This window comes from Aulostomus chinensis, chromosome 13, assembly GCF_037954235.1.
Source record: "Aulostomus chinensis isolate RoL2024-O1b breed Wild chromosome 13, RoL_Achi_v1.0, whole genome shotgun sequence".
Lineage (NCBI taxonomy): Eukaryota > Metazoa > Chordata > Actinopteri > Syngnathiformes > Aulostomidae > Aulostomus > Aulostomus chinensis.
In genome coordinates, this window is record NC_141332.1 from 2,077,501 (window position 1) to 2,091,097 (window position 13,597).

A 13,597-nucleotide genomic window follows, 5' to 3' on the forward strand; every position below is an offset into this window, starting at 1 on the left:
ATCACAGACGACATTAAATTCTGTATCTCAACAACAACCCATCAATCAAGACGTAGCCAATTCTAAGTATGAGCTGGAAGTCCTCAGGTCAGACTGGAAGACCCCTCCGAAACAACACCACACCGTCTTCTGTTGTTCTTCTGACAAACAACAGAAGACGGTGTGGTGATAGATGTATCACACATGGATGTCTGTCCATAAGAGCACAGTCCCTAGAATAGCTAAGATTGGTGTAGGACCTGGAAGGGATGAATGTCAGTGGGAGGACTGGCTTTTCTACATCACTGCACTATCCAGCTAAAGCCTTGTTATTATAGACATAATTATGAAATAACAAATCTGAATTAAATATTTTCCTTGATCTATGATTGTTGGTGGAAACATCATATTATCGTGTCTAAAAAATGGTAATTCATTATAATGTGTACTTGTGTAACCACATTCTCTGGTCATTATTGTTAACACTTCAGATTAGGGGGATGTCAAAGTTTTATCAACGCTTTGAATACTTTTTTATAGATAATGAGTTTTCAACAGTTAAGAGTACTCAGACAGAACATACAGGCCTCATCATAATATAGCATGAATGTATGAAAGTTCATGTGCCGTGTGTGTGTGCAACCGATCACACATGATATCTGATAGAGATCGTAGCATCAAGTATAGTAAACATATTATTGTGGATGATTTCACAGCTTTCCCATTGCATTCCACCTCTCATAAAGAAACATGGTTGCTTTTTGTTGAGACAATATGTTCCTTCTTTCATTACAGCAAGGATGTTTTTCACTTGGATTATAGTTGTATATAATAGCAGTTTTGTGCTAAGCACATTGTGATATAAAGCTTGTAGCAACTCTGGAAAGTGCGCTGTCCACAAATACATACAGAGGCAGGCATACGCACGCACACATGGAAGAGAAGAGCTGGCAGTGGTTAGATAATGGACCATCAGCTTAACAGTGGCTGCTGTGTGCATGGATGTGATGAAGTCTAATTATCTTAGTGTGTTCTCCATTCAACTGCAAGCATTTTCAGATTACTTGATTGTGTGTAACACTTTTTATGTAATGACGACGATGATGATGATGATGATCTGTGTGTCTGTGTGTGTGTGTTGGGGGGGGGTGCAGACAAGTGTGTGTACATGTAATCAAGAGTCCATTTATGTCCAGTATGGATGTCTGCATTGATACCTATGAAATTATGTAAGCTTTTTCTTTTGTGTGTATAGTGATGAGGCAACACTATGGTTTGTGCGTGTGTCTGTGTGTCAGAGCTCAATAAACCAGTGTAATCTTCTCTGTATATGGCAGTAAACACCTCGCTGTGTTGCTGGCTACTATCAGTGAACACACTGGGGCTGCAGCAGATTAGCCTGATATCACTCTTTGTGTGTGCTTGTGTGGGTGTGAGAGAGAGAGTGTGTCGCAGACATACAAAGCTGATAGAATTCTCTCTGTATGTGGGGGGGGGGTTGGGGGTTAATCCCAGCCAACCTTAGATATGAAGTCTGCGGGTCCTCCCTTGGTGTCTGTGATGTGTAAAAAAATAAATAAACATGGGACAGCATATAAGCCTTACTTTTTATTCCTTTGAACACCTCAACACTTATAATAATAATAAGAAAACATCATCCATATTAGTGGAGATCTGTCCAACAGAAAACAAATTAATATTGAGATTGATGTCTCTTCACCCGTGAAGGACATGGTAGTTAGTATGCGAAGGAAGTCCATGTGACACTGAATGATAGCAGGTTGTTGTACAACTTCAATGAGAAGAGGAGGTTGAAGTTTAGAACATATTTTGTCCCCAATTCTAAGCCAGCTGTGTGACAGCTGTCCAGTTAGCCTTTATGATCTCATGAATCAAACCAACAGCCTGCTGTGATATAAGATCTAAGTAGACTTGAAGGCAGGCATCACCAGAGTCCAAGCCCCACACAAAATTCACACCCACAGCTCATGGAGATGAGGGAAAGTGGCACAGCAGGCCAAAGGGCTGACCACACTGAGAGGAGATTTTACATGAAAGCATGTTTTGAATATTCTAAAATACACACCTCGAGGCCAATTGGCACCAAATTTGGTACAGAGGATAAAAAAAATAGGCTGATTTTGATAAGAAACCTCAATTTTGACTTGTGCCAGATTTTGCACAGACTCATGAAAATGTCTGAGCCAATAGGACTGATTGATATCAAACCTTCATCCTGTGGTTTCAATTTGATTTCATTGATACACTGACTTGTGAGAAGGATAATGGTGCCTCTTTAATTCCTCATCTGACCTCTGTATGTGTATTCCTGGACTATGTGAGTGTTTGGGTATGGTCCCCTTCTTGCTTCTAGTTACCAAAGAGGAGAGAAAGATTATGTAGGGAAACAGTGGAAAAAGACCCATTTGCAAATGCCTTGCAGCCCTTCAGGCTTTATCAAATTCTTGCTGAAAAGTGGTGCACTGTACAGGGCAGGTTTAATTGTTTCCCACCACACCAATTGTCTTTTAATCACTGAGCGCTCAAGTTGCTGATATATAAAAAAAAATAAAAAATAAAAAAAATGTGGAATGTTAGGGTTTAAAAAAAGGTCAGCTATATGGCTTGTTATGGGTTGGCATGGGGGGGGGGGGGGGGGGCATACCCATACAGTAATTGGGCTCTCCCATGCATTATAATATGCCATTATTGAAATTTAAAGACTTTGCATTGTTTGTGTAAGAAATGAGATGTTTTTTAAAGACAGAAAATCTGAAAGAATGCTCTGTTTCTATCATGGTGCACCCTCTGTTTCTGATTCGTTTGCTTGGGTTTTAAGAACCATAAGTGACATTGACATAACATTTATTATACTCAGCATGATGCTTCCCTCCATTAAGTGTCTGATGATGGCTGATTACAGGGGAATCCATCTCTGTTGACATGGACACAAAACTATGGATAATGAACAAATATAGCTCAACAGGACAAGGATAAGGCAGCAGTTACTTTTATGTATGGAGTGCTGACATTGACAAGCCTATCTCTTTAACAAGTGAAGCAGCAGGGACTAACACAACTGTACTGTCCCCTCTCCACCTCTGACACCACCACAGATACTCACTATACCTGGGCCTAGGTAATATCTGTTGCCACCACCATCAGCATCTAACTCAGATGGTAGTTGTGCAAAACATGTTTTCTGGCAATCCTGTTTTGAATTTTCAACACACCCTGCTTTGTGAAGAATAAAGACAAAGTCGTGTATTTGCTTTCCATATCACTGATTTAAGAATTGTGGGACAAAAAATGTGCACAGGTCACCTGTGTGTAGCTGCTTTCTTCATCCAGTGACTCAGTTACAAGACTTGAGTGTATAAAACAATCCATTCCTGTAGCCAAGTCAGGGTTCTGATATTGTCCAGGCATCCTCCCTACCCAACTCAGAAAAGATATTTTGGCTGCCAGCAAAAAGCTGCAAGTATAACCGAGTCAAATGATAGAAAAGCTAGATAAACTAAACTGTTATGAAGAGGAAACAGGTAATATAAAGGTAGAAAATTAGCCTGAAACAATAGGATCTCAAAGAGTTAACACTTGGAGTTTACAGACGAATGTAAAAATACAGACTTGGAAATGTTTGAGATGGATGTGTTTAAATTCAAATATATAGTTTTAATATTTTCCTTTTTGTAAGTGTAGTGATTGTATTGGGTTCTGAATGCTGCCAATGATGCAGGTGGGCTGTATTCAGTACTATGCCAGAGCACATCCTGTTCACACACAGGCAGAAGCTGCAGCTGCTGCTCTGCTAAAACACTGCTGCCGCCTCACAGCCTGAGCAGGCGCTGTGTTAGATGTGTTCCACTTTTCTCATGAGAGCAAATATGTTAATAGCTGTCACAGTGATTAAAAATTGAACAAATGGCTGTGAAAAACAATTAACCTTAAGTTAAAACAGAAAGAGGTGAGGACAGATGACAGCATAAAAATATCATGGTGCATTGTGCTTTTGTCGACTGTGTCTTCATGAAGTAAATAACTGCTGGACCTTGCTACATACATTTGAAATGTGAATGAGGAAGAACATTCTGTGTAGCGTACTGCTGCTGCTAACGATCTAGGCATTATTGTTGGTTGTGCATGAAGTGATACTTCACCTAAAAAACAACCCTATTTTACCTTTCAAGCAGTCACAAATAGGTGTTTTGAACTGCCCAGGACATGTTGTCCCATCATTACTTCTTTCCGACTCCAGAGTACAGCACAGAAATGCATTCACAGCAACACTGCCAAAAAATGTGTTTACAAACTCTCAAGAGGATCATCATCATCATATAATTAATGTCTTCTTATCCAGTCATATGCTCTGTAATCCTCAAACACCTTGATGCGAGCTATAACTCTAGAACTATGATATTTCAAGCTCTGCATTTGTTCACAGTTGTGCTGAGTTTGACGAGCTGGTCATTCAGTGGTGGTCGCACTGACGTGATACAATCTTGAAAAGCATAGCAACATGCAGGTCTAGAGGCTTCAAACTACAAGTCATTTTAAAACCAGGGTTCCAATAAATGTTTTTGAAATAATGTTTTACTGAAATACAATAATTTCCTCATAAAAAAATGCAATAAATAAAGATTTCACATTGTGGGACAATTTTCAAATGAAAAACAAGCAATGATTCCATTTTGGCCCATGGTGACCTGTTGGATGTGTTTAAGACTGGCTGAAAAGTTACCCTTAGTAAACAGTTTTGAAGTAAAAAAGAGTCAGTTCAAACTCTGCAGTGGGTCAGTACCAAATCTATTTAGAGGACAGGTGGGCATAATCGAATCATATCCTATTAGATGTAGAAGCTGATGTGTTTTAACTTTTTTTTTTTTTTTTTTCTGAGTGAATATACTTTTTGTAAGACAAGGTGGATAAACTCATGAGGAGGTTGATTTCCCCCGGCTGGGGTTTCACTTCTCCAACAAGAGCAATATGTGTTAATTTGTTGAGACACTGTCTGCATATAGGCTAGTTCACCCTTTAGGCACAGAAAATAACTTCTGATCAACTGAGGTAAGCCAAACTGAATGTGACAGCAAAAACACCTTAAGCACAGACCGCAAAAACCAAGTTCAAGGGTCTCGATCAATACTGCAGCGAACACAAGGGAAATTTATCGTGCAGCCTTGATATTAAAGAAGCTTCTATGTGACTCTCCAATGTCAGATTGATTCAGCGTGACTGAAGTAAAGCCAATCAAAATGTAAAGCTCTTCAATTTTAACTGTACACATATCTTTGAAAAAGGAAATCGTGTAACTACACATTGAAAACTATATGTTCTTATGAATTGTTTATGAATTCATGTTTGATTATTTAAAAAAAAACTTATCTCACTTTTGTGAAGCTCAGTTCTCCTCCACATCGAGGACGCTTCTGAGACAGTCCAACACATAGTAACAGGGTGTAAGAAGCTAGCTGCAAAAATGTACATGGAGAGGCACAACTAAGTGGCGGGGATAGTGAACAGAAACATCTGTAGCCAGTATGGACTACAAGTAGCCAATTCCCAATGGGACGTACCACAAAAAGTGGTCAAGAACAGGGCTCAGGTGTTGTGGGACTTCAGCGTCCAGACTGACAAACAGCTACTGGCAAACCAACTGCACATAGTAGTGGTGGACAAACAGCAGAGGAGGGCAGTGGTGATGGATGTGGTGATACCAGCTAACGCCAACATGGAGGAAGGAATACAAGAAGGCTGAGAAGTACCAGGGGTTAAAAGAACAGCGAGAACAGATGTGGGATGGCTGAGGTGGTCCCAGTGGTCGTAGGAGCACTCGGGTCAGTGACCTCCAAACTGGTAGAGTGACTCCAGCAGATTCCAGGAACAAAACCTAAAGCTTCACTCCAGAAGAGCACAGTGCATAGAACCCTCAAGCTCCCAGGCCTCTGGTAGAGGAACCGAGCTAGAGGATGATGCAGAACCACCCCCCAAGGGTGAGAGGGACATTTTATTATCACACACACACACACACACACACACACACACACACACACACACACACACATATATATATGTAGAGAGAGAGAGAGAGAGAGAGAGGTGCATTTGCTCATCCTCAGTGCAAGCGCAACTGCACGGCATTACAAGATACTGCAACTTCCGAGTGTTATTCACAAAAAATCTGCACGCACATGTCTGCGCAACAGAGCATTAACAGCACCTGATGAATTACCAGACAAACACTTCTGTCTGCCAGAGATGAAAATGCCACCACCCCTGATGAATTCAACTGCTAACAAAGCTGTCTTGCATAATAATAGATGATAGATATTTGTCAGCAGGCAGTGTGAATTTGACATCTTGCATGCAGCTGTGTGAGGGTGACATGTCAGCATATTTGTACATGCTGGAATGAGTTTGTGTTGCAAAGCTAGGGTGAGGAAGAGTAACTGCTTGCTGTTAAAGAGGCACAAAAAGACAAACGAAAAAAAGAGTGCTTTAAAAAAATGTATGGCTTTGTACACATACCCTCTGTCCATGTGTGCAGATGTGTGTGAACACCCCCACTTATTCCATACTGCACTGAAAAGAGCCTTTGTGAATCACGTCTTGTTTGTGTCACAGTCTTCATGTGATAAAACAGTGTCGTCACCCACTTTCTCTTCTTCACTCGTTTTGAAAGTCTGTCTTTGTGGTAACTTCCCTTTTTACTGCCACTAGGTGGAGCTCTTCCCTTTCCACAAGAGCAGTCTCTCCCTTTGCTCTTTTCCCTCCCTGTAGATGTGCCTGCCAGCTCTCTGACTGAAGCAGCAAATGGATCAGCGGCAGAATAACAAAAGGATGGATGGGATCCTCGATATCCCTTCTTTCTCCAACTGTGGCCTCCGTTCCAAATGGCACCAGCATGTGTCTCATATCTGGCATGTGTCTCCGCTGTGATTTAGCTGGATTACATTTACACCTGGTGTTAAAATGCATCTCCAGTATACACACTTAAATTGGATTTCTTCTCCCCTTATCCAAATCCTCAGCAGATTGCAGTTCACAGCTGTCATGCATTTCCCATTTTTAATGGAATGTTTTAACTATATGTTAAAACCATGACATGCAGCACCTTTCTTTAGGTCACTCCCATCTGTAAAAGCTTTGAACCAGGAGTCGATAACTGTCACACTTGCTTCAGGAATAGTCTACATGTTATTGAGTGTTACATGAGTGTTACTGTTGTGGCGTCATCCTCCAAATACTTTTGTTTTAGCGCAGCATCTAAAATGGACTGCTGTGTTTCCCTGGGGAAAATGGGTTTCAAACCTGTTTTCTATATTTCAGTTTCAAGCACGTGGAATGCATCATATTACCACATATTAATTGTCAATGTGGGTTAGGAGTCAAAGGGGTTCTGGGGAGCATCTTTGTTCATTTTACATTTTTGTACAGCGCTATCTGTGGGTATGTGGGTATGTCTTCACTTGTTAATCATGATGACTGATGCGCTGGTTTGGATTATCAGGACAGTCAATAGGACCCAGTAGGGTCTGACAGTTTGCTCTTTACCAGGGAGAACGTTTCATTGTGGCTTTAATTATGTATTTTGGTTCACTTGGATTCTTTGTATTTTCTCCTTGATCCTTTTTCTTTTCACACAGAACAAACTTACCACCTAGTCCACTGATTCAGTACCAAAGCAGGGAAGATAGTTTACTATATCTTGGGATTTTGCACTTATTGAAATAGGCACCACAACATATTTCATGGAGAACACACAATTAGTCATCAGTCTACTGACTGTCAACAAATCAACAAGACTGGTAAGAAAATGTTAGGCTTGAGTTTTGGAGGATCCAAACTCTGGCACCAGCTTGAATTTTTTTCAGCCGAATTCACTCTGTGCCTTATCTGGAGATGACTTTGCCTTGTGAGGAGACCTGGTTCTGCCTGAGTTGTCAAAACTTGCAAAAAATGTCAAGAACCAACTCTTGTTTTGAGTAAGAGTTAAAATTGAAAACACATAAAACAAACTGGAAAGATAAACAAAGAAAAAAACATATAAATTGGAGGATGCGGAAAATTTAGATAAAAGCATGTAAAGATTAAGACTGTCTTGTGAAAGGAAAGTTTATGAAGTGAATTCTAAGATGGCGGCATGCACAGTGACAGCAGGTGTAGGGCAACATGCTACAAGGGAAGAACACCCCCCCCCCGTCAATGGCAGCACTCCCCTAGTGGAGGAGTTAAACATTTTCTATACATGGCTTGACAGGGTCAACAAGGACCCTGTGGCACTCCCTCTCCCCTCTGATGGTTCCAACCTAGTCCTGAGCACTAACGTGGTCAGCCTCAGCCGACGTAATAACAACACTGGGAAGGCACTGGGACCAGATGGAGTTCAGGGACAGGTGCTCAAGGATGGCTGAGCTAGCTCCAGTTTTCACCACCATTTGCAACCTATTTTTGGACTCAACCCTGGTCCCCATGTGTCCCAAGCCGCCATCCCGCCATCATTAGATCAAAACCAGTTTGCCTGCTGGAAAAACAGGTTGACAGAGAATGCTTTTTGTTACACTTGTACAATGATGACAACTTTCATCCAGGTGGCAGTGATTTTATTGTACAGCAACACTGTGAAATAGAACATGGAAGCGGTCTTGTTTGAGTATTGGCTTTCTATGCAGCTATCTTGACCGTCTAGGCTTTGCAACTGGGCTTGCTTCCTGCTACAACAGGATGATAGCACCAGTCAGCCTCATTATGAAGCCAATACAAACACCTTCTGACCCAAATGGGTATTGCCCGACAATTACTTCAGGTGAAGCAGGTGAGTCTTTTACAAGTGCCACAAGTATTTATTGAGGAAAATAACAGTGTCTGTGTGTGTGTGTGTGTGTGTGTGTGTGTGTGTGTGTGTGGGGGGGGGGGGGGGGACCAGGTGAATTGCAAGACCTAATCAGTAAGTAATTCTGGACATAATTGGAACTCAACTGAACTAATAAAATGTCCAGGTTGCCACACCCTCCCCTACTTAAAAAAAAGAAAAAAATGTTGTTACACTTTTTTAACTCAATACACACTTATTACTGTACTACTAGTTCCTTTTTTTTAACAACTTCTACGGTAAATTGCGGGGCTGTACTGTGGTGCAGTGGTTAGCACTGTGGCCTCACAGCAAGAAGGTTCCAGGTTTGAGTCCCGGCTCGGGCACGGGATCTTTCTGTGTGGAGTTTGCATGTTCTCCCCGTGCCTGCGTGGGTTCTCTCTGGTACTCTGGCTTCTTCCCACAGTCCAAAGACATGCAATTGGGGACTAGGCTGATTGGACACTCAAAATTGACTATATGTATGAATGTGAGTGTGAATGGTTGTTTGTCTCTCTATGTTAGCCCTGCGATAGACTGGCGACCTGTCCAGGGTGAAACCCGCCTTTCGCCCGTTGAGGCTGGAATAGGCTCCAGCCCCCCCGCGACCCTTAATGTAGGAATAAACGGACAACAATGGATGGATGGTAAATGGCATTTCTCTGTGTCATGAAAGAACCCTTTTATATTATGTCAAATTGAATAAAAATAAACCCATAGTAGACCGTAGTACTGCTCAACTGATGCAGAATACCAGATCTTGTCAGGAATAACCATTTTTTCAGACTTGTAAACACATTCATCCTACTGTAACTAGACTCAATAATTGGCCAACACTCCACATTAGTCTGTTACCACACTCCCACTGTCTACAGTTTGAAGCACCATAACATGCATTTATCATCAGCTAAATTAGAGTCCATAGCACTGTAGTATGAACCAAAGATTAATGTTTTATGCTGTCCATTTTCTTTGATTGTGTCAGTTCGAAATATTTTCCATTCCTAATTTTAGTGTATTTGACCTGTTTGACAATTCTTACTATAGACTAGCAAATTGTCTGTATTCCTGTGGGCATCCACGTTCTCCACAGAGTCTGGAAGCAAGGTGTTGGTGCACCCACATCAATGCTGTCCATACCAGCTTGTCTGACAGTAAGCTGTGCCAGTGTATCATATATTAGCATCCTTGGCCACCGTCACTCTCTCAGGGGGTGGATGTGCTGTGCCAAAGGTGATGGCCCTGCATCTGTGTCAGAGTCTCTGTCTCCTTGCTGGTGTTGTTCTTCTTCATCAGATGTTTGGTCTTTTTGTTTGTTTTGATCCCGTGATGTCTGCAGCTCAGGTTTCTCCTCTTCTTCCACAGCCTGTATTTCTGGCTCACTGTCCCTTGTCCGCTGTGCTTCCACTTGTTGTTCAGAGGCCTCAGTCTCAGCAGTTGGAGCATCATCTCTGCCTTTAAAGTTGTGTTGGTGTGAAAATCTCCACACAAATTCACATTCATCCTCACTCTCCATATCCGTTTCCTGAAGTTGTAACTGTTGCTGAGCTCTTTTTTGTTTCAGTCCCCTCTTTCTTTTGTCCTGTTCCTTTGTCCCGAGTTTCTCCACAGACTGTCACATGGGAGCATCAGGTTATGGTATACTGTGCAGCTTCTGCCTCCCCTCTCTGGTTTGATCCCAAAGACAGGAATGTCAGGGCTCTTTTGACTCACTGCCACATACACATAATCCTCCCAGTGTGAACGAAGCTTGTCTGGTCCTCCTCTTTCAGTGAGGTTGCGGAGCAGGACTCTGCTGCCAGGATTGAGTTGGGCTCCATAGATCTTTTGGTCATAATGTCTTTTACCACTTGATGGTTCTTTCTGAGCCATCGCTGATGCAATTTCATAGGCTTCTTTCATTTGTGACTGCCATTTTGCTACATACCCCCCATAGCTGACTTGCTGCTCCTGTGATGATAAGTTGAACAGGATGTCTACTGGGAGTCGTGGTGTGTGGCCAAACAGCATGTGGTATGGAGAAAAACCAGTAGCCTCGCTCTGTGTGCAGTTGTATGCGTGCACTACTTTTGCCAGTGAGTTTTTCCAGTCTGCCTTTTCAGTGTCAGTTAGGGTTCTCAGCATGGACAAGAGGGTTCTAGTGAAATGCTCCACTTGGCCATTGCCTTATGGATGGTATGGAGTCGTGTGGGATCCATGCATACCACAGACCTTTTGCAACTGGGAAAACATCTGGTTCTCGAACTCTCTCCCCAGGTGGTGATGGATTCTTACTGGAAAGCCAAAGGTGAGTGCAAAGGGATTGAATACTTTTTCCACCACTGTTTTTGCAGACTTGTTTTTTGTTGCATATGCAGATCTCAAGATGAAAAACATCAATGGACATAAGCTCAAAGTGGTAGGTAGTGGTAATAGAGGTCAGTGGTGCTCTGGTGGTCTTGTTTGGTCATCTCCGCTTTAGACACTCACAGGCATGCAACACAAAATGCTCCACGTCACTTTGCATTCTGGGCCAATAGAACCTGTCTCTTATCAGCCCCAGAATTCTTTCTGCTCCAAGTTGTTCCATTTCCTTGTGTAGCTCTTTGAAGACAGTGTCATGGTGTTCTTTGGGCAGCGCAAGCCGATCTCTGCCATTGGCTCTCCTGTAGAGGACTCCATCATCATTTACATGCAGTCTGTTCCACTGTCTCAGCAGGATTCTGACATCGGGCGGTTCTGCTTTCAGAGCACGACCTTTTGGCAGATAGTCATTGGCTTTGAAGTACAAGAAACGACCAATTACACCATCTTTCTCCTGACTTGCTCTGATTTCCTCTTGAGAGAGTGACTTTCCAGCAGACATTAATGTGGGTTCCTGCACTAGGCTGACAGTCTGGTTGACTACAGTAGTGTCACAAAAGGCATTCTCCCTCTGCAATGCTGCACTCTCTAGTGCAGCTGTGATTACATTCTGCTTTACCTCTGCTGTGCACTGGGCCATGTACTGGTTGATGTCAAGGGGTAAGATGGACAAGCCGTCAGCATCTGCATTCTTCTTACCAGGTTATCTGATTGTGAAGCTGATGTCAGTCAATTTGCCTACCCAACGGTGGCTGTTGCTGTTGTCAGGACATATGTTAGGGGGTTGTTGCCTGTGTAAACAACAAAATGTGGGGCATAGTAAAGGTAATCTCTGAAGCGTTCACAAATTGACCATTTTAAGGCCAAGAATTCCCACTTCCCAGTATGCATATGATCATTTTTCTCTGAGGGTGTTAATGTCCGTGAACCATATGCAATCACCTTCGTCTTTCCTTCTTTTTTCTGATATTCACAGCTCCAAGGCCCTTTTGTGAGGCATTGCAGTGGAGTATAAATGGCTTAGCAAAATCAGGATAGCTTACAGTAAGTGGTTCTGTTAGACAGCCTATCAGCTTGTGAAGAGCATCCTGATGCCTCAGAGTCCAACTGATAGGTGTGGTGGGTGGTGGTCAACCCCTGTGCTTTGTACTAACCTTTTTCCCCTTTGTTTTTGACACAGGTAGTGAAGTTCTGTCTGGAGGCAGAGTAAGCAGCTGATACAACGGTTTTGCCACTTTAGAGAAGTCTGGAATGTAGGCCCTGTAGTAGGAGAGGAAGCCAAGGACTCTGCTCAACTCCCCTACTGTGGCTAATGGGTTTTCTTTAAGGGCTTAAACAGGAGCTATCTCAGCCGGATCCATGGTATACCCCTCTGCTGATACCATACTGCCAAGAAAGTGCACTTTCTGCTTGAATACATCACATTTCCCTTGACTGAGTTTGACGCCATGTTTTTGGTATCTCTGCAGGATATTACAGACATGGTCCATGTGGCTGTCAAATGAGGGTGAATGGACTAGGTTGTCACTCGATATGGCTAGCAGATGACATCGCGAAGACCCTTCAGACAGTCCTCTATACTCCTTTAGAACTCTGCTGGGGCTGCGCTGAGGCCAAATGGTATGCAGTTCCACTGATACAAGCCCCAAAGTGTTATGAAGGCTGTTAATGGAGAGCTCTCTGGGTCCAGGAACCCCTGGTGATATGCTTTGCCCTGGTCAAAGACTGAAAATCAGGAGCTGCCACGCAGGGAGTCGAGCATGTCCTGGATCCTGGGAATCGCATGCCTGTCTGATACAGACTTTTTGTTGAGTTCCCTTTAATCACAGCACAGCCTTAATTCACCTGACTTTTTCTGGGTGCAGACAATTGGGGAGGAGAAGGGTGATCTTGACTCTGAAATCCAACCATGGTTAAGGAGATCTTTGAGGTACTCCTTTACCTCTTGGTGCAGGGGTTTTGGCACAGATGTATAGGTTTTTCGGACAGGTGCGGTGTCATGCAGTGTGATGTGCATGCTTAAACTGGGAATGCATCCCAATTCCTTCACGTTCAAAGCATGAAATTCCTCTCTTAACAGCTGTCTCACAACCTGTTGCTGGTCTTCATTGAGATGGTCTAATTTTGAGGTGGCTTGTGGCTGTGCTGTGGGTGGCTAGTTACCTCATCTAGCTGGAAAGAATGCTGCGCAGTGATTTGTTCAGTTGCCTCTGTCTCTGGTGCCTTGTCAAGGAACTCTGCTCTGATGGGATACACTGCCACTCAGGCAGCTGTGTTGGAACACTAGGAATAAACAACAGGCTCTCTCCTGCAAACAGGCCTGTGGTGGTTATCTGTTCTGCAGCCAGGCGCATTCCCCTCTTGCCTGCCTGCACTGTCCCCACACTGTGATTTGGGTCTGATGTCTGCAATATTTTTAACACT